Source organism: Myodes glareolus, chromosome 7 (genome assembly GCF_982192425.1).
Source record: "Myodes glareolus chromosome 7, mMyoGla1.1, whole genome shotgun sequence".
NCBI classification, from domain to species: domain Eukaryota; kingdom Metazoa; phylum Chordata; class Mammalia; order Rodentia; family Cricetidae; genus Myodes; species Myodes glareolus.
In genome coordinates this window covers 67,393,276-67,402,468 of record NC_142032.1, presented here as the reverse complement: position 1 = coordinate 67,402,468, position 9,193 = coordinate 67,393,276, and positions in this window count along the sequence as shown.

Sequence of the window (9,193 nt, the reverse complement as noted above, 5' to 3'; positions counted from 1 at the left end):
ATCAATAAAAAAAAAAAAATCTTTGACCTGATGTGAAGAAAAAAGACTCAATCTCATGGACCCCGAAAAGGGATACGAGAACACCTAGGATCCCCAGGGCAGATTTTCAAAGCCTCTGTACCATGTACCTTTCTCTCTTTTTTCTTTTTTTTTAATTGATTTACTGAGCTCTACATTTTTTTCTGCTCCCCTTCCTTCTTCTCCCCTCCTCTTCAACCCCCTCCCAAGGTCCCCATGCTCCCAATTTACTCAGGAGATCTTGTCTTTTTCTACTTCCCATGTAGGTTAGATCTATATATGTCTCTCTTAGAGTCCTCATTGTTGTCTAGGTTCTCTGGGATTGTGATTTGTGGGCTAGTTTTCTTTGCTCCATGTTTAAAAACCACTTACGAGTGAGTACATGCGATAATTGTCTTTTTGGGTCTGGGTTACCTCACTCAATACAATGTTTTCTAGTTCTATCCACTTTCCTGCGAAATTCAAGATGTCATTATTTTTTCTGCTGTGTAGTACTCCATTGCATAAATGTACCACATTTTCCTTATCCATTCTTCAGTTGATGGGCATTTAGGTTGTTTCCAGGTTCTGGCAATGACAAACAATGCTGCTATGAACATAGTTGAGCACATGTCTTTGTGGGCATGATTGAAATCCTTTGGATATATACCCAAAAGTGGTATTACCAGGTCTTGGGGAAGATTGTTTCCTAATTTTCTGAGAAATCACTATACTGACATCCAAAGGGGCTGTACCAGCTTGCACTCCTACCAGCAATGCAGGAGTGTTCCCTTTACCCCACAACCTCTTCAACTAAAGTTGTCATCAGAGAACTCTCAACAGAGGAATCCAAAATGGCTGAAAGACACTTAAGGAAACATTCAACATCCTTAGTCATCAGAGAAGTACAAATCAAAACAACTCTGAGAGTCCACTTACACCTATAAGAATGGCCAAGACCATGTGCCTTTCTTGATTCTAAATGCAAAACAATTACAAAACAAAACAAGGCCAAGTTTCTGCTATCTCTAGCTCACAGTGTAAGCAGACTATAAAAGGAACCCATCACACTCAATGACAGGTACTGTGCAGAGTGTGGAGGGGGGCAAGTCTAGATCAGGGGAACACTTTGTTGTTAGGCAATGCCATGAAGATGCCCTCAGGCCCCAGGGTTGCTATCCACTGGCACCTGGGGAACTTGGACCTCTTGGTACTTTTCTGCAACATTCAAATTGCAAGTTTGAAATGCAGGAGAGATGGATCAGTGGGTAAGGAAATTTTCCACCAAGTCTAAGTTCAGGCTCTGGGACCCACATGGTGGAAAAAAAGAATGGACGGCCCCAAATTGTCCTCTGATCTTCACTCATGGACCATATTCTGCATGTACCCATCCACACATCTACATACAAGGAGGACAGGTGGGGAGAAAAGGACGAATGGAGGGAGGTTGAGAGGGAGGAGGGAAAGAAGGAAAGAAGGGGAGGAAGCAAGAAAGGAAGTAAGGAAGAAAGGAAGGAGAAGAGAGCAGGGGAGGGAAGAGGAAGAAAGGAATGGGTGATGGGAGGAAAAAAGAAAGAAAAGAAGGAAGGCAGGGAAAGAGGAAAGGAGTAATAAAGATTTTTTTTAAGTGAAATTCATTCTGGAATAGTTCTTTTATAAACCCAGCATTAGGGAGGTGGAGGCAAGAGAATCAGAAGTCTCGGGCTCCCCAGATCTATAGAGAGTTCAAAGTCAGCCAGGGCTACATGAGACACGTCTCAAGACACAGGCTACAACATTGAAACGTCAAGCTTCGGTTGTGAAATAGTTGTCATTCCGACAGTCATGGTAGCTTCATCTGGAGGTCTATTGCGAGGAGATGTTGACCAGAGCAGTACTGAAGCAGGTCTGTGCTACTGACATTGATCATGGTGGCTCTGAGAGATGTACCTTTGGGCACAGTGACAAATGAGACAATGGCAACCCCCAAAGGACTTTGTCCTTTGGAAGGTGAGTCTGCAGCAGGGTTAAAGTGCATCCTGAGACTCTCGGTTAGTAACCATTGTTTCTAGGCCCACCATGATGTGACCCAGCTCCTGGAACACAGAATAGAGCCCCATCCCAGCTCCAGTCTGCTTTCCCTGTGGGCCCTTCCTGCCTCCCTTGTCCTGTTTCCACCTTTACCCACTGAGGTCAGGAGGACAGAATAGGGTGAGGCAATAGAGATTTGGGGTGTGACAACTAGCGCAAGGGGCAGGGTTTTGCTGGACCCCCAAGAGGAGCAGAGTTCAGGTCAGGATAGAGCCATGGGCAGGGAGGCTGCAGAGGTGTTCTGTTGAGACATTTACTGTACAGCAAAGGAAGATGTTAAGACACCACGCTGGCTACAAAGTGGAAGGCTAAGGAGAGAGATACCTGCAGTCCTTTCCATGCACTCCACCCTGGGGAGCCAATGGCCCTTGACCTTACTCCAGCCCCACAGCTGCCAACACATGGAGTTGTTTGCTGGTAATGGACCAGGTGAACACTTAGCATTCCAATCTTATTATTTTGCAGTTAACAGAATGTCCTAAGAGAAAGGCTATAGAATCTAGATAAGAAAAAAAATGCAAACCTGTAACTATGATTGAGATTTTTTTGTATGGCAATCTGCATATTGAGACTTAATATGATTTGATACAAACTGGTATAGGCTTTAGATAAGTGAGTCATATGCTGCATAATAGCTTATAACTTGTTTTCTACACTGCATGTGTATGTTTTATGCTAATATATGCACGTGACTATATATTATATGTATATAGTAATGTCTATTATCCCCACATGCATTCCTATACATGTTTATATTGAGTGCATTAATTCCATGAGGCCTATATCACAATTTAATAAACCAGTCATCTGACTTTTTCATATTTTATAGGGGTGCAAGTGTGGGTTAACAAATGTCAAGGCAAATCCGTGGAGGCCAGGAGACAACCATTGTATCCATCTTGGTTTTACCTTCTACCTTGTTTGAGATGGTGTCCCTTTGATGTTTGCTGCTTGTAATTCAGGCTAGCTGTCCCTAAACTTCTCCTGTCTAAGCCACCCATCTCACTGTAGGGGTGCTGCCACTACAGAGGTAATCCACTTCTGTCTTTCCATGGATTCTGAGGAATCCAAACCCTGGTCCTCACACTTGGGTGGCAAATGGTTTATACACTAAGCCATCTCCGTAGCCCCTGACTCTCTGCTCTTGAGCATGACTTTTTACAGTCAGTACAAGCATTAGTCTGACGGGTTTTTGGTTTGAATTGCTGAGTCAAGAGGTATCACGGTTACTGCCTTTTCTTACACATTTATTCAGCTTCCTAAAGTTAAAGTCTTATTCAAATCCTCTGAGTTTATCTCAAATCCAGGGGATCCTGCAGAAGAGCAGATGCAAGGCTCCCAGATTGCCTGGAGGCGGTTCCTGTGCACTCTTCCCTCCACATAGGCTGGGAAGCTATGCGGAGCATCTGCGCTGTTTATCTAACTTCTTAAATTATTTGCTTGTGTGTATGAATGTTTGGCAGTGTGTATGCATGCACGCCAAGTGTGTGCAATGTCCCTGGAAGCCAGAAGAGGGCATTGGGTCCCTAGAACTGTAGTTACAGACCATTGTGAGCTGCCACGAAGGTTCTGGAAACTAACCTCAACTCCAGTCCTTTGCAAGAGCAGTAGTTACTCCTAGCCTCTGACCCATCTTCCTAGCCCAGTATCTATAGTCTTAGAAAACAACTCAGTTTCCCTTTGAAATTAACTTTATTGGCACACAATAGACAATTTTGTCTTTTTGTAGACCAAAGAAAGTCAGTCCGTTAAAACAAAGTTTTAGATTGTGTGGACTGTTTATAAATGTCAACACATATAAATTTTTAAGTGAGGGCATGTATGTTCCGAAATGTCAGTCTGGTTCTATAAGAGAGAAGGGAAATAGCTCATCTTTTTGGTTATATCAGAAGGCATGTGGAACCAAGTTGTCACAACTTCAAGTCTTGTCCCATCTGTGTCCTGATAGTTTTGAATCTCTTTGTGTACTCCTTTAACAAATATGTATTTTCATAGTTAGTTTTTGTCAATCTGACACAAGCCTAGACATACCTGGGAAGAGGGGATGTCAACTGAGGAACAGTCTCTGTCAGATCGGCCTGTGGCAATGGTCATGGGGCATTTTCTTTATTGCAGATTGGTACAGGAGGCCCCATCCTCCCATATCAATTATTGGCAATGTCATCCCTGGGCAGGTGGGTCTGAGATGTATAAGAAAGTAGGTTGAAAAGTAAGTAAGCAGCATTCTTCCGTGGTTTCTACTTCAGTTCCTGTCTCTAGGTTCCTGTCTTGAGCTCCTGCCAGGACTTGCCTTGATGAAGGACTGTAACCTGTAAGTTGAAATAAATCCCTCTTCCCTCATGTTGCTTTGGGTTGTGACATTAATCTCAGCAAAATAAAAGCAAGTTGTAACATTACTAAGTGCCAGTATTACAAGGCAAGACCAGGCAGGTGGATGACAGGTTCCCGGTCATGCAAGAGTGTGATGCTGAGACACAAGTGCAGGTCAGAAGTGGAGCCCCTAAAGTGAAGTCAGAACTGTGAGGAGTGAGGAGAGCAGAACAGTGACGTGAGAGCTGGTGTGAGGCCCGAGAGACCTCAGATCAAAGAGAAAAAGGCAGACGTCAAAAAATATAAAATGGACAAAAGAAAGCATATTCAAAAAATGATGCTGGCACAACTGGATATCAACATGTAGAAGAATGAAAGTAGACCCATATCTATCACCAAGCACAAAACTCAAGTCCAAAAGATTGGTCATTAAAAGAACAAATAATCCAATAAAAAATGAGGTACAGACCTAAACAGAGAACTCTCAACAGAGGAATATAAAATGACTGAAAGACACTTAAGGAAAGGCTCAACATCCTTAGCCATCACAGAAATGCAAATCAAAACAGCTCTGGGATTCTATTTTACACCTATAAGAATGGTCAAGATCAAAAACACTGATGACAACTTATGCTGGAGAGGTTGTGGGGTAATGGGAACACCCCTGTATTGCTGATGGGAGTACAAACTAGTTCAGCCCTTTGAATATCAGTATGGTGATTTCTCAGAAAATTAGGAAACAACCTAATTCAAGACCCGGTAATACGACTTTTGGATATATATCCAAAGGATGCTCAATCATATCACAAGAACATGTGCTCAACTATGTTCATAGCACCATTGTTTGTCATATCCAGATCTTGGAAACATCCTAAATGCCCCTCCACCAAAGAATGGATAAGGAAAATGTGGTACATTTACACAATGGAGTACTATACAGCACAAAAAATAATAATATCTTGAAATTTTGCTGGCAAATGGATGAATCTAGAAAGCAACATATTGAGTGAGGTAACCCAGACCCAGAAAGATAATTATAATATGCACTCACTCATAAGTGGCTTTTAGACATAAAGCAAAAATAAAAATAAAAAATAAAATAAACCAGCCTACAATTCACAATCCCAGAGAACCTAAGCAACAAAGAGGACGCTAAGAGAGACATGCATGGATCTAATGTACATGGGATGTAGAAAAAGACAAGATCTCCTGAGTAAATTGAGAACATGGGGACCATGGGAAAGGGTATGAGAGGAGGGGAGAAGAAGGAAGGGGAGCAGAGAAAAATGTAGAGCTCAATAAAAACAATTTAAAAAGACAGACATCATCACTTTAGGGCCCCAAACATCAGAACGAGGTTGGGAGAGCCCCAAGCTACATCCCAGTGTATGTATCATGTTGACAGGTAGTGGAAGATCAATCAAATCTAATGTTGGTAAATGTTCAGAGATCTAGAATTTTGGGTCCCTGGTGCTCTGAGTAGATGCTATGTTGGAGGCTGTTCTGTACCATTCACAAAATGCTGAAGGTTTACTCTCTCCTGATGGAATCCCACATCAGGTGACAGGAACCCTCACAAGAAAATAAACAATCTCAGGTGGGCTCGGGTGAATTGGTTCCAGTGATATCAGCGTTGGTAGAAAGTCATAGTTCCTTTAGATTCCCATACAGTGGACTGAATAGTTGCATGCCTGTGAGCTTCATGAGAGCAGTATGCATTCCAAGGAGAGTGGAGAAAATGGTAGCAAGCTTAAAGGTCCCATCCAGGCAAGCAAAGGCGCTTAGTAATGCAGATGGATAGATGTGTGAGACTCATGGATGTATGGCGATGCTTAAAAAGACATGTTGAGCTGTTTTTGGCAATCACTCCAGAGAATGGGGGTACAGGGTCAGAGGCATCTCACCCTTTACCTCATTTCACCCACTGTCTCACAGTGAACACATGACTTTTTATAATTAAAAGTGATCTCTTGAATAAAAGAGGACTGGGACGCTCCTGTGTCAAGCAAATCTATCTTGGGGGGGGCAGTAACAATGAGGACCCTGAGAAATTTAGTCACCTGAGATGGACCCCAGATTAGTTTTCCAGGACTCTGTCTTAAGGTGACATTCAGTAGCCATAGTTGGAAATGTTCTTTGTGCCACCAAATAGACACAGGACTTCTTAGGTGGACCAGGATTAGAAATCTCAGGATAGAGGAATTGTCAGACTCCTCCAGGCCTTCTGGCAGACACACATGGCTTGTTCTAAAGTTCTTTCCTCTTTTGGGGAGACTTGTACAACCTGCAAAGTTAAGTGCTTTGCCCGAGGTCATTTTACCAAGACTTGAATATATGCCATCCACCAATCCCTTCTGGATGCTTCTATGTCTAACAATGTAGGAGTTACTTTACTTTTTGCTATGACAACATACTGGACAAGAAGAAACTTGAAGAAGGAAGGGTTCCTTTGTCTATGATACCCACTCTAGTGGGCATGCCTGATCTGGGCTGCAGTGAAGGCTGTACTCTAGTACTCTAGTCACAAGTCCTATGGGTCCGCTGCATGGACGGACCCACCCCCAGGAGGCAGAAGATGTGGGATTGATGGATCAAGTCACAACTAGAGCAATTATGATCTCTCTATACACATATATCAGAAGAATCTGAACTCATGACCTCCACAGGCTTTAGAAACAATTCATTTTTTTTTGTTTGTTGCATCTCTGGGGTCAAACCCATTGCACATGCCTGGGCAAGTGCTCTGCCACTTAGTGAAACCCCAGGCCAACATGGGGTAAGGACATGCTAACAATTCAGGGCTGGCTAAGAAAATAATAACAAAGGCAGACTTCTAAAAGAAAGAGGTAACCATGTATTCACACCAAGAGGAGAAGCTATCCCAAGGAATATTACATGAAAAACATACTGGTTTCTATCAGAGTTCCTTATGTATATATCATAAATGTACACTGTAGGCCATGTATAACCTTCATCTTTTTACAAGTGTTTTTTTAAAGTATCCATTACATTTAGGAGCAACAAATGGAAGAAATCATCCATGCCAAAGTTTCTTATATGTCTTAGTCATTCACTTATATATGTGTATGTATATGTACATGTATATGTATATATATAATATTATATAATCATGCATATGATTTTAAACTATTTTCTTTCCTGTTAACTGAGGATACTGTCTGTATGAGCACTTAGCTAATGGAATATTTTGTTTTTCTACTGTTGGTCTCAATTTTTAGATATAAACTGTAAAAAAAAATCAAAGCCAAGTTAAATCTGGGGGCCCATTGAAGAAATTATGCAAAAGTGAGGTGTTCAGGAAGGAGTAAAGAGAAATGGCAAATAATCCAAACAAATGCAACAACTCTTCCTCCTCAGATACTTCTCCATGCCACCGTGGAGCAGTGACATTCTCCTTGCTGTGGCACAGAAGCTGGCAAGACAACACCGTAAAGAAGGAGGAACCTGCTGTGACTCAATTTGAAGACAGAGTCTGCCATGTGTGCCACAGGAACTTGAGGTGGCTGGCTCCAGTTCATCCAATCAGGAAACAGAAACAGATGAATGAGCCCCCGCCCCTTCCCTTTCTTCTTTCTTTGCTGGTCTTGAATCCCAGCCTATGGGATGATGATGCCCACATTAGAGTCTTCCCTCCTCAGTGAAACCTCTCTAGAAACACACTCAGACACCCTCAGAGATGCATTTCAGGGTAATTCTAAATTGAGCCAGTGTGTGACAATGGTTTGTCATCGCAAATGCACAAACTCCCTGTCTGTAGGTACCCACATTGTTGTCTTCGAGTCTATAGCAAGTAGCCAAGTTTTGTTCCTGTGCACACAAGACATTGAATCCTGAGCAGGAGATACAGTTGTCAGAATGATTCTCCTTCAACTCTTCAAATGCTTCATCAGGCACTCAACAGTGCTGCTCTCAGCCCGCATGGAGTCAGAGATTCTGCAGGGCACAGGACACACCTAAGCCTGAGGGAGCACCTCTGCTACCAGGCAGCTGAGCTCACTCACGACCTGCTTCCTAACCCCAGGACCCAATTGTCACTCAAGTCTCTCAGCACCCAAAGGCAAGGCACCTAGCTCAGCAACAAAAACAAATCTGAACTTAATGCTTTAGCCCAGCTGCAAGTGAAATCCACTGAGGCACCATAGAACTCCTCCATTCCAGAGTTTTCTAATGGTTTGAGGAAGCACCAAGGCCCGGGGAATGTCAATGCCCTTTCCTGCTACTGTGCCTGTTAGGTGCTCCATCATTAAAGACTAGGCATGCGAGCCCTTGCAGAACCCGCAGCTGGTGCTTGATTCTGCAGCCCGCGTTCCCTACAAATAGCCTGCCTTCCATCCCTCCAGCCCGAGTGTTGCAAAGGCCTGTGCGTTTGCAAACATTTGGGGAAATAGCCTCGACACCTACATGATGTTTGTGTCATACTTGATCAGTTTTATTACTCCATACATGGTGTTTCCCCACACTTTAAATCCCTTTATATGAACAGCAAAGATCATAGTTATGACTACATGGAGGTCACCACTGCTCTGTATAAAGGTCAAGTTCTCCTTCCAGGCGGTGCATGTAAACATTACGCAAGCAAGCTCCCCTCCGCTGCTGCTGGAATCGGTCCTCCTCCTGCAAGGGCAGAGCTGAGTCCAGCTGACATCATTCCCCCCAACCCACCCCCTAGCTTAGCAGGTAGGATCAGGAAGCCTGCAGGCCAAATCACAGCAAATTTACCAATATCAGCAGCAGGCCACCTCCGACATCACAAAGCTGAGAGGTCAACCTGGCAATAACTGCTTAAAGATGTTGT